The sequence below is a fragment of the Protopterus annectens genome, chromosome 3.part0 (assembly GCF_019279795.1).
Source record: "Protopterus annectens isolate FY-2018-M chromosome 3.part0, PAN1.0, whole genome shotgun sequence".
Lineage (NCBI taxonomy): Eukaryota > Metazoa > Chordata > Ceratodontiformes > Protopteridae > Protopterus > Protopterus annectens.
Genome location: NC_056731.1, coordinates 952,389,120 through 952,402,438, shown reverse-complemented (window position 1 = coordinate 952,402,438; position 13,319 = coordinate 952,389,120).

The window sequence follows — 13,319 nt, the reverse complement described above, 5'->3', positions numbered from 1 at the left end:
TAGATAGATAAGATTTCTAATCTCACCACTGGCACCTGTGTTTGTATGTTAATACATTTTGAGTCCTGTTCCACCCAGTAAACTCCCATTGCCCTACTTTACAAGGCCTGCTGATGTCATTCACTTTAAAAGCACAGTTGGAAACTCCTCAACCATATAAGCTCTGTGGTGCATGTGATAAGGATATAGCAATGTAGTACATGCAGCTAGGTAGGTAGGAGTTCTAATATTACAACTTGCAACTGTGTGTCTGTTTGTGTGTTTGTAGGTTAAACCGTTTTGCGGCCTGTTTCACCCTGTAAACCACCTATTGCCCTACTTTACAGAGCCTGTTGATGTCATCCACCTTAGATACAACATTGGACATTTTGCAGGTATATAATCTCTGTGGTGCACATGATAAATGTGTACCACTATAATACAATAAACTAGGTAGGTAGGGGTTCTCAACTCAGGACTGCTGTCTGTGTGCAGGGCCTGCTGATGTCATCTACCTTAGATACAGCATTGGACACTTTACAGACATATAAGCTCTGTGGCGCATGTGATAAATATGTAGCACTATAGTACAGTAAATCAGAGAGATAGGGGTTCTAATCTCAAGACTGCCAACTGTGTGTATGTATCATATCCCATGTGTGTGTGTGTGTGTCTGTGTGGGGGGTATTGGTTACACCATTTGAGGCCTGTTCTGCCCTCCTGACACCCCCATTGCATTAATTGACAGGGCCTTTCAATGTTATCAACCTTAGATACAGCATTGGACACTTTATAGGCATATAAGCTCCTTAGCACATGCAGATAATATGTAGCTCTATAGTATAATAAACTAGATAGGTAGGGATTCTAATCCAAAGACTGCCAACTGTGTGTGTGTGTGTGTGTGTGTGTGTGTGTGTGTGTGTGTGTGTGTGTGTGTGTGTGTGTGTGTGTGTGTGAAGTATATCCCCTGTGGGTTGGTTATATCATTTTGTGGCCTGTTCTTCCCTCCTGACACCTCCATTGCATTAATTGATAGGGCATGTCAATGTCATTAATGTTAGATATAGCATTGGACTGTTCCAGCCTATGGACACACCCATTGCATTAATTGACAGGGCCTGTTGATGTCATCAACCTTGGATGCACTGTTTCACACTCTGCAGGTCATACCTCTCAAATGTATACAGTTTTGCAGAATGTCCAGATGATTTGCTCATATAGTGTGTCTGTGTGTCATAAACTTATGGTTTCCTGGCAAATCAATAAAAAGACTAAGAACTGAGTTGAGACAATAATGGCAGATATCTGAGTGTCAGATGTCATACCCTTCAAAAAAGTAATGGTGATATGAAACTGTTCCCTCTATCAGTTATCTATGTTTGTAAGAGCAATATGTAAAACCTGTCCCTATTGTTGGGCCTGTATCACCCCATTACTGAAGGCTTTAGCCACATATATTGTTCTAACAGGTTGAGAGGTATGGCCCAGGCATATCAGCTCCATGGGATATGCATTAAGGACATAGCACTATACTACATACAGCTAGATAGGTAGAGGTTGTAATCTCAATAATGGTGACTGTGTGAGTGTGAGTCTGTGTATGCATATCCTCTGTAGCAATGTGGCTGTCTTGCATGTATACATGCAATGCCTGTACCATTTTTTGTGCCTGTGTCACTTTGTTAACTCCAGAGTAGTAGTGGCAGATACTACAAAACTGTATAATCTCTGTGGTTCATGCGCTATGTGTATTGTGCTATCATACATATAACTAGCCAGGCAAGGGATCTACTATCAACAAGGGTGATTCATGAGTGTGGTGTGTGTGTACATATGTATATCCACTTGCAGCAGTGTGCCTGTGTTATTGCCACAAACATACCTCTCGACCCCTTACAGAAAGACATCTGTAGAAAGACATCTGTAGAAAGCCATACAGAAACGTGGGCCAAAGGCCACATATTAGGGTCAATCTTTAGATATTGCACTGACAAACATACCTAGAAGATAGCATAACAGGTTGTGCATTCACATACATTTTCAGAAGGGTATGAAAACTGACAGGCAAATATCTGTCAGTATTGTGTAATGTCAGTCTTTAATGAATTCACACAACTTTGCCAGAAAACCACAATGTTATTGCAAATGTAACAAAAAATATGTGGCAAACAGCAGGACATTCTGAAGACATCTGTATAGGTGGGGGTTATGGCCACCACCTGTCCCACCCTGCAGGTTACAGTACATGTTTTGCCATGTGTGACTTGTGGCAATGACACAAACAATACAGAGGTCCCCAGAGTGTAGGACAACAAACATCTGCTAAGGTTGTCTACTACATGCATAAGGCAGTTACTTCACATCAGAAGCACCTTACTGGTATGAGAATTAGCATAACCTATGATGATGTGACACAAATAAGCAGTTGTATTGACAAACAAAAGGAAGTCCTGTTTGGTGCACTTGCCATGGGTTATATTATATCCCGCCAAGTGTCACAATACTACAAGCCGTATCCAACATTCCACATTTGATAAGGTGGCAACCCTACTCTGTGTTTCCTAATATGTAGACAAGTGAGTAGTTTCCACCCACAAATGACCCACATGAAGGCTTGAATGCAAGCTGCCACCTCCAACATATGTAGGTACTGCCTAAAGCTTTGACAACTGTGAGTAGTGTACTGTCTGTCATTGACCCACAAACAGATGTTAACACACTGCAATGGGTCATACAGCAGGTATGGAATGGTGACCAGGTCCTGGCATCCAGCTGAATTGCAGAAAACAGCACTATAATAATGGTGAGGACATGGACCCACTATTTCCCACATCAACAACAACCCCATAAACACACATATTGCGGTGACAGACCTAGATACTCAGGCTGATAACACTGTTGCAGTCACCCATGAAGTAGTGGCAGTGGTCAGAAAAGGCTTGGACGTGGTTTACCACATAGGTAGAGTGACTGCATCCAGACAAAAGGTGGACATTACCTCTGTATAGTCCTCAGTCAGTACAAGACATTATCAGCATGGCTTGTCTGGTATGTACCTATGCAGACATCTGCACCAAATAGTAAGGCTATGTTAACACACACAAAGGTTATCCATGGCCTTCAACACCTGTGCCATGCAGGCAGCCTCAATTCAGTTCTGCACCACTCGGTATTGGACAGGTTATCCGCAAGTGGGCTGTGGCATGCCTAGATGGCATTGTTGTGGTCAGCCTTTCAACAACTGTCCCATATATGTCAGTACAATTCTGTGCACATTATTGACATGACAGACTTGAATCACATATGACACAGCAAAATAAACAGCTGGAGAGACAGGTTTATCTCCCAGAGACTGCCCTGTGTCAGGAATGCATTCCCCAAAAATGTCAAACAGAGTACTATGCAGGCCCTCATCAACTACATCAAGGTTGAGTGGATGTAAAAAAAAAAACATCTGTCCCAGGGGGTCCAAAGTGTATTAAGCAATGGCAGGGGCAACAGATGCTGATAGATGATTCTGATTGGGGATACAGTACTGGATAGGCTGGTAAGGGACTCAGGACCAGTACTGTAGTAACCTCCTGTGTACCTATGAACCTGTGATCCTATGGAACTCTCAGGTGACATGTAACAAGAGTAGCATGCTGTGTCAAGGAGTATGCATGCAAGGTACGCTGTCTGACCCTATTGTCCCTCACACACTGTTCCACGCATACATACCTTGGTAAACATGGACACATACAGCTGTACTTTGCCAATGAAAAGGTGTCTGCGTTGCCACTCTGCCATCCTCAGTTCCTGTACAGGTGACAATCCTCCACTACTCACACACAATGACAGCAGGAATGGAAACAGAATATGGTCTGTGAGACAAGTCAGTCAGCAGTACTAACAGCAATAAAGCATCATGGCACAAAGGTATGTACACTATGATGTGTACACATGACAATTGCCAGCAGACGGCACCTTGCAGGCCATAACACTACTACACTACACACTGCCATTACCTGTAGTATATTCACCCTGTGCAGCAGACACATATTAGCATGTCCTTGCATCGGTGGTATGGATAACAGGGACACAGCACATGTATCATCACATGCACAGGGTGAGGTGTGGGGTTGGCAAAGGCCTAGGCTGTGCCATACAGTTGACAGCATGTGTGCCTGTGTCTGGAGGGGTGCTGGTCAGCTGGGCCATGGAGAGGCATTGTGTGCATCTGTCACTGACCTGCATGTGACAATGATGTGTGAGTATGAGCATGCACACAGTCAAGGCATGTGGTAGCCCTACACAAGGGTATGTTGGACAGCTATGGACCGTACATAGCAGAATGTACAATTCACTGTCTATGACCATGAACACAGGAACTGATTCTGACAGGACTGGCAGTGGCACCACCATGCCCAAAGCCAGATGTGGTACTACTTCCTGATGGTGACCAGTGTCTGCTGGGTCTGTGTCCCTGACAGGACTGCCCAGGACCACATGCCCATGGCTTGCCATGTTGTGGTGTGGACAGCACCCTCTCTTCATCAGTGATGGTGGTACTGCTACTACAGGAGTGAGGCTGTCCATGGCCATGTGGGCTCTCAGCTGATGTTGTTGCTGACCTACATTTATGTGTCTGATGCCCTACTCACTTGTTACAAAGGCATGATATAGATTACACCTTCTGACTGATGCCATGCACAGCACAGAATAAGACCACAACAGACACACTCTGGACAGGCCCTCAACAACATGCAGTGCAGTTGTGTCCAGTTAATGTTGCTAGTACTATACATCAGTAAGATATCTGACAAGTCAGAGTATGTGATGGACCTTCACCTAACACACATTGCACCCGTGTACAGAACAGTAATGCACCCCTGTATCACACAGTGACTACACCTATACAAAACCATGTGCTAATATGTTACAGCTCCTACAAATATGCTACTGTGATTGCCAATGTGATGTACTGCAGTGAACCACATCACAACTTAACATGCACATATTGTAATATGGGTATGCTTAACAGTTGTGTGCATGGCAAAATGGCAGCCTGTAACATGCCCAGGGTATAGGCAAGCCACCATAACATGATGCTCCCCAGCCACACCAGAGGTACATATGGAGTTGTGGGGGAGAGGTAGTGTCAACACACACACATATGTCAATGGTACAGGATAATATGCGCATTTGTCAACATGTACAGTACAAGCAGCAATACTACCCAATTTACTGACATTCACAATATGTGTGCACATGTGTGCATTAATAAACCCCAAACACAAATGCAGATTGACCTGACATATGTGTACAGGTATGCAGAGGTTACCAGTATGAATGCTACAGTATTAACATGATGACCACTGGAGGCTTACCTGGATGGTGCTTGGCTATGGATCCTGTGCCACCCACCACCATGACATACGTAGTGATGATTCCTGTGAGCTGGTGGCTGACACCAGGTTTGTCAGGAACTCCTCTGTGGCTGAGAGTGGTGGTTGTGTAGCAGGCCCTCGCCCTGTGCCAGCAATTTCCATGGCCACATCTGTGGCCCTTTGCTGTGCATGGTGTACAAGATCAGTAGCACGGTGTCGGACCTGTTTATAGCTCATGTTCTGGTGGCCCACATCATTCACTGTTGATACCAGGTCTGCCCACAGGGCAGCACATTGTTGCTGGTTATGGTAGCTCATTGACAACAGCACTCAGTGATGGAGTTCCAGGGCATCAATAATCGCAGTGGTCTCAGCTTCTGCGAAGGCTGGGTTGCATCGTCTGTACATCCCATTTGACAGACATGAACAGGGGAACACATCACAGGACTGCACACATTGCTTACCATTATGTACAGACCCTGCACATCCACTTTTGCCAGCACTATCCATCGCTAACCCCCACTTCATACTCCAACCATCCATCGGCATATTATGTCTGTTGGTATCGGCAACATACTGACAATACAGCATGCATTGGCCCCCTGATCCAGATATTTCATGCTACTTGCTCCATGTGCTATGAGGTGTTGCACTACATGTAGCTGTTGCATCTATTACTGCTTGTTCATAGGCCATCTACATGGACTGCTGTGGTGTCAGCCTCCTACTCTACTAGTGCTCACCTGGTCTGTAGACCCACCCCTCTAGTCTCCCTGGCCTTCCTCCCTCAGAATCTGAACTATATGGCTGCATACTGTCCTACAGTTTCCCCAGTCAGTGTGGTTGATAGTGGTGTCCTGACACTGTGTAGCACCTGTGTCTTGTACACGGATGGACAGCCATCTACAGACACCACCTACGAACACACTGTGTGAGAGATTCAATGACTGTAGGAGCCTACAATATTTGCTTTCTGCCTGTCAAGGCTGCATATCTGTCCTCAAACAGGTTGTCAACATAAACAGTACACCTCACACACCACCCACACCTACACAACACACACAAACATCTGCAGTGATCCTCAACATATACATCCACAAACAATGGGGATCTCTGAGTCAAAGCCACACACAAATGCCACAGTCGTACACAGCACATACCACACATGGCCACACACCTATGTCCCACAGCCACACAGGTGTGAACCCATGTCAAACATGTTACACATAGGGGACTCTAGTGGAGACACACTGGTGTGCCTCTGACCTGGCTGGGTATGTGGATGGTCACAGTTACTTTTGTGTCAGTTGCCAGACTTGGCCATATTGCATACACATTGCTGCCTCTCACCAACAGGTACTGTCATGGGTTTGTCACTGTACATGCTTGTGAGTCTGACCTGACCTGACATGTACATCCATGGACTATATGCAGTGAGACATGAGTGAACACATAGTTATGTGTCCCAGGCAGGAATGCAGCATTATGGTGTCACCCAGATGGATGCCGTAATAGAATCAGGGAATGATTGCCCTTAACATGTGCACATTTATCCTGTGATATCACAGGTGTTCAAGTACCTGTGAGTCTGGGATGATATGGTAAACAGACCACTATGCTCTGTGAAAGATAGCCTCCATCTGTCTTCACTGATCATCATGCGTCTGGCAGTGGTTCCCACTAGACCCATGGTGACTCCATTAGTAACATTGGTGAAGTTATCACTACCAACAGACAAGTGTCAGTACAACACACAGTGAAGGCTATGCTGCAAAACACTAGAGGTGTACACATGACTTTGCCCTCATTGCAAGCAGTCCTACCCTGGGAACAGCAGACATCTGTGCAATCATACACACCATGGTTCCAAGCTGCAGAGAGCACCCCAGCCTTACATGTTCAACCACTCTATCATACATACAGAAGGCAAAGTGTAGCCGGTAATGCCATGGGACATGGGTTTTCTGTATATGTGGGACACATACACACCTCCATGCTGTACAGGCAGTAAGATGCACAGTGGACACTGCAGGGGCACTTCACCATTGGCAACATAAACATATGCAAATCACAGCAAGGCACCAGCCACCACATGTGACCAGGAAATCCATTCTGCCTTTATGGACCTCATCAACTGTATTATGAGACAGGTCTGTACCTTGACCCTGAGTCATTTGAACTACCCTAACATACATGGTAAGACAGTCATGCCAGCACACAAATGGCCAAGAAGCAATCAACAGTAAAAGTACAAACACCTCGATGTGGCCAGGGAATACACACACATGAGGTGAAGGTGTATTGCAGTTGACATCACACAACACAAGTTACCACTGCAGCATCCTGACAGTGTCATACTCCATGCCACAGCAACCATCATGAAGTCACGTTTGCAGTCACCATCTCCCACAATAACCAACTGGCTAGGCTCAGCCATACATGCACCTCCAACATGGAATACACCCTCCTGGGGAGGGGTTTACACAGCTTCACAGCCCCAAACCCCTCATTAAGGACTTGCACCAATATCAACACACATACCGACAAGTGCTATATGTGCATTCATATATATGCATGTAGTCAGGTATACCCAACAGGCATACATCATCCTCTGCTAGGATATGTACACTTGTCTGGTGGACATGTACAACACATACTGTCCATAACAGGGAAAATATACCACTGTCAGAGACAAAATAGGGGCAAGTGCCCATTCTGGGGCAATGTCTCCTTGCGTGTACATGAGAATGAGGTTAGTCCTTCAGACCTGCACAACAAACACACTCCTTACATTGCCTACATCCACTACAGGCAGTCATCTCCCCTACTGCACATATATCTGCAACAGCACAGGTAGCAGCTGCTTACTTGTGGTGCATAAGGACACCAGCTATACCAGCACTGTTGGTATAGCATACTGGATGCATGATAGAGTTGGTCTAGGCTTCAATCCTTGTGTTCCACATCAGTATATCAGCATATGCACAGTAACTCCACCATCTTCCATATGTGGAGAACGGGTCACCACTGCCATGTGATACTCATGGTGAACATCTGCCATAGGAGCCTATCACATCACAGAATGCATCCTACCTAACTCCAACCATGACCTTGCAACACCATAAGGAACCGCATTGAAAGGAGGACTGAGTACCGCCATTGTCCCATCCGTTTGATGGACAATCACTGTCACCCCTTTACACTAAGGGGGGGTGTCACCCACTCAGTCACATGATAGACCCAGCATCATAACTAAGCTATTCTGCAAGTCCATAGCACAGTTTCAAGTGAACCCCATTCACAAGGCATGTGTGACCTGGCCACACTCCATTACGCATGCTTAGACTTTGTCAAAGAAGGGTTCATGTCTGCTACTCTCAGGTGACCTCTATGGCACAGTCACCAAAGGTATGGACAGAGGGTGACAGTGCAGAATGCCTACCTTAACAGTTAAAAAACTATGTCACAGTATAATCCACATGGCTAATATGGATATAACACTCCCAAGTATGCATCACACTATACATTACCATAGGGGCAGCACACTGGTGTTCTGCCATGACCCACCAATTCCACGTAGAGAAATGCACCACAACTAGTTGACCCCTACATAGGTGTGTTACCTGTTGTTCTGTGTTTGGGTCTCTGTTATGTGTGTTGTACACATCTGAGATGCATGTAACAGCCATTAGCCTATGTCTGATCATGTCTGCAGATGACTGCATGCTGTGTGCTGTCACTGGATTCCCTAGTGATTAGGGAATCTGCCTAGGAAGGTGTCACACAGATACAAGACCGTTGCCAGACACATTGCCTCTGGCCGCATAGCAAGACATGCAGTGTGAACCCCTATGGGAAGAGTGACATCCCCATATATTACCAGAGTATGAACAACATCCTAGGCATGCAATCAGTCATGAGGGTGCTGTGGACACACATCTTTGGCAACATGACATCTCAATACAATGTTGCTTCCATTGTAAGATAAACCTTCTACATGGCCCATGTCATACAACAAGGTATGTCATCACGGGACATGGGGTATACACTTCCCCACATTCCCCCCAGTGAGGACCATTAATGTGCACACACACACACACACACACACACACACACACACACACACACACACACACACACACACACACACACACATACACACACACACACACACACACACACACACACACACACACACACCTTCAACCTGGTGTGTGACATGAAGTGGGCTTGTTGGCATCTCAGATGTGTGTCCCACACAATCAACCTACAGTGGAATTGGCACCCTGTCCATATCAGGCAGGGTAGCTATTTACACCTTTGCAGGTGTAGCCTGGATAACTGGATGGTTAACTGCACATACACCCTTGCAATACCACCTGTGTTCCTGCTGGACAGGGGCATCAAGTGCTGCCTTGCATACACATGGGCTAACATCCAGCTAGGCATATGGCTGCTCAGAGCCCATAACCTAGAAACCTCATATGATACCAGGACTACCAGATATGGCCTGAGTGGTGTGACACACTGTGTTGTGTCCACACCTATCACTATCATCGACTGCTGGGTATTCCTGGATAACATTACTGTACCATGTCATCCAGCCTATTTCCGAAAAACAGGTGAGTGGTACTACAGGTGCATGTGAACATTCCAGCAACATCTGTGCTACACAATAACTGTGGTGTAGGGTGTCCTGCTCGTAGCTGTCTGACATCTGCAGTACCCAGATGTCTGTGGACTGTGTAACTGTGCCTGATAGATGTAGACCCCCTGGTAGACAAATGTGTATTTCCACACATCATTTGGACAATATGTGATGGCTGTCTCCAGCATTTGGGGAATCTGTCTGTGACATGGCAGACCCCAGGGAACACAGTGATGGTACACAAACATGTGGTGCTGTATGCATTCCTTTACATTGTATGCTCAATATGAGCACACTGTTGCTGTGCCAGATCCAGTGTCCCCCCACTACTAGTACCTATAACCTGCTGTCCTGCTGCAGGGGGTCACCAGGTATGCTAGACATACGTGTCAGGCAATCAGATACAGGTGTGGGGTACACAGTGACCTAGCCAGAGTACGTGGTCAGGGACATCTGGAAAATCTTTGAACCATTAGGAGATAATTAATTGTTAATAGATTATTTACATTGATTGGTTAGGTTGTGTCATGTGTTTTTAAGAGATAGTATAAGTATTGTAATTTTATATCTGTTATTTGTTCACACTGATGGATTATATCTGAAAGTTTTGTGAGTTGTGAGTGATTAAATATTTGATTTCCGGCATTGTGAAGTATTGTTTTTTGTTTTTACAATCTCTGAACTAAGCTTGTATGACATTCACAGACTGAGAAGAACTCAATGACAGTACATGATGTCATATGCTGGCTGTATCCACCAGTACTTACTATCAGTATTGTACAAAAGACAATAAAAGTAGCAGTCATCTGTGAACTGACCATTGCTGGGGTGTCACAGGGCCCAGAACTGTGATCTATGTCAAGGCAGACAAAGCCGTAACGGATGGCCGTAGGTGCTGGATAACAGACTAACAACAACATGTCAGTCCAGGCAATGTTGTTGAGATCTACTGTTTAACTTCTTATTTCCTATGACTGCATTTCCCCAACTACATTCCATTACATGCTTCATTCAATGACATACCTGGTGCAGTGCTGTACTCCTTTGAGAGAAGAAATCCAGTTATAGTATCCTAGAGAATCACAGTCTGTCTTCATGAATAAGGACTCAGACCTGTTTACCGTAGGCAGCAGCTTGCCTTTTGGAGGTAATGGTCAAGAACAGGTTATTGCCTGTGCACCAATCTGTGACTCCCACTTTCTAATTGCATCCAGAACAGCTGGGTTGCATTTCCATTAGCCAATGGCATGGCAACAAAGTGCTATAATTAAGGTCTTCATGTAGGCCTTGCCCCTTTTCCTGGCTTGTGAGGAGGACATTGTCCAGGTGTGGGAGCTACAGCATCACAGAGGGTAGGTAGAAATACTATCCACTGTTTGGATTGATGTATGTCCACAGTTTTGCATGCTATGTCTGACCATTGTTAGACTTTCAGATTCTGTAGCAGTGTACTGTTGAAAATGTGTGTTGGTGTCAGTAAGGAGACAGACACATGTGTGTGTCATACATCCTTTTTATCTGAATGTGCATGCTGCTACAGTTGATGCTGTTCTATCAGCTGTGTATGATTGTAGAGGGAGATTGTGATACATATACCTTTCACATGTGCACCCCCCCCAACCCTTGATGTATGGGTGTCGTGTGGATGTACTGTTCCAGGTGTTTGGGAGGTATGTTAGGTCTGTAGCAGGCAGCTGGACATACTGCTGCATGAGTAGCAGGCCACAGCTGCTGCATTCTGGCCAGGAGTCAGACTAGGGAATGTGAAGACAGAGGGGACAGCAAGCTGTTACTGTCAGTGAGAGAGGGTGTCAGCTGTCATGTCACAGCATTGCCTGGTTGATGGTACCCATAGCAGTCCAGGTGATGCATGTGCCTCTTGTACATATGCTACATAATAGTGCCATCAAGACAGTGGTAGGCAACATTTAGAACACATATTCATAATTGTGAAATGTGTCCCACCCTGCAGGCCTTTAACGTGCTAGTGTGGGTGGCATTGAATGCAGTGCGAGCAACCACTTGTTGCTGGACACTGCATGGCTCAGTTATTCCTATGTTGTATTGACATGCATGTATTTATTGTGCCGCAGATTGGGCTGTGGGCCAGGACTGTGGGAGTCCAGATGTGACACATGGTAGGAATGTAACAGATACATTATGTATAATATATGGTTTGCTATCACATAGTTAATCGCACTTTGTGCGATTGACATATGTGCGAAATCTCATGTACATATCCAAAAACATGAGCACCACAATGTCAACCTTGTAATAGGGAACTCGACATTGTGGTGCAGATCGCACAAAAGTGGGGATCGGGAAATGTACCCTTTCCTTCACTGTAGTGCAATCTCGGAGTTTGTATATATAAGTAGGGGGTGTGGTGGGGGGTGCAGGGAGGCACAGCCCCCCTGCTAAAAGTGTGTTTTAATGCTGAGCGGAAATGAGCATTTCATTAAAGTTGACATGTTCGACATTTGACTTTACTGAAATGCTTATTTTGGAATTTACTGTGTTCAGTGTTCTGATTTTCGAACATGTTCGGAAATCTAAACATTCTGATAGTAAACCATAATATATAAATCATATATTATATATTATATAATAATAATTTATATATATATATATATATATATATATATATATATATATATATATCATAATATGATATTATCATCATCATCTTTTGGCTGTTCCCATTAAGGGTGGCCACAGAGGACCATCTGTTTCCATTTCTTCCTGTCCTATGCATCTTGCTCTGTCACACCAACCACCTGTATGTCCTCTCTCACCACATCCATAAACCTTATCTTAGGCCTTCCTCTTTTCCTGTTATCTGGTAGCTTCATCATTAGCATCCTTTTCCCAATATACTCAGCATCCCTCCTCAGCACATGTTCAAACCAATGTAATCTTGCCTCTCTGGCTTTGTCTCCAAACCTTCCAACCTGAGCTGACCCTCTAATATACTTATTCCTAATCCTGTCCACCCTTGTCACACCCAGTGCAAACCTTAATATCTTTAACTCTGCCACATCCAGCTCAAACTCCTATCTTGTCAATGCCCATGTCTCCAACCCATATAACATAGCTGGTCTCACTACCCTCTTGTAGACCTTCCCTTTCACTCTTACTGGTACTCGTCTGTCACAAATCACTCCTGACACTCTTCTCCACCCACTCCATCCTGCCTGTTCTCTCTTCTTCACCTCTCTTGCACACTCACCATTACTCTGAACTATTGATCCCAAGTATTTAAACTCATCCACCTTTGCCACCTCAACTCCTTGCATCCTCACCATTCCTCTATCCTCCCT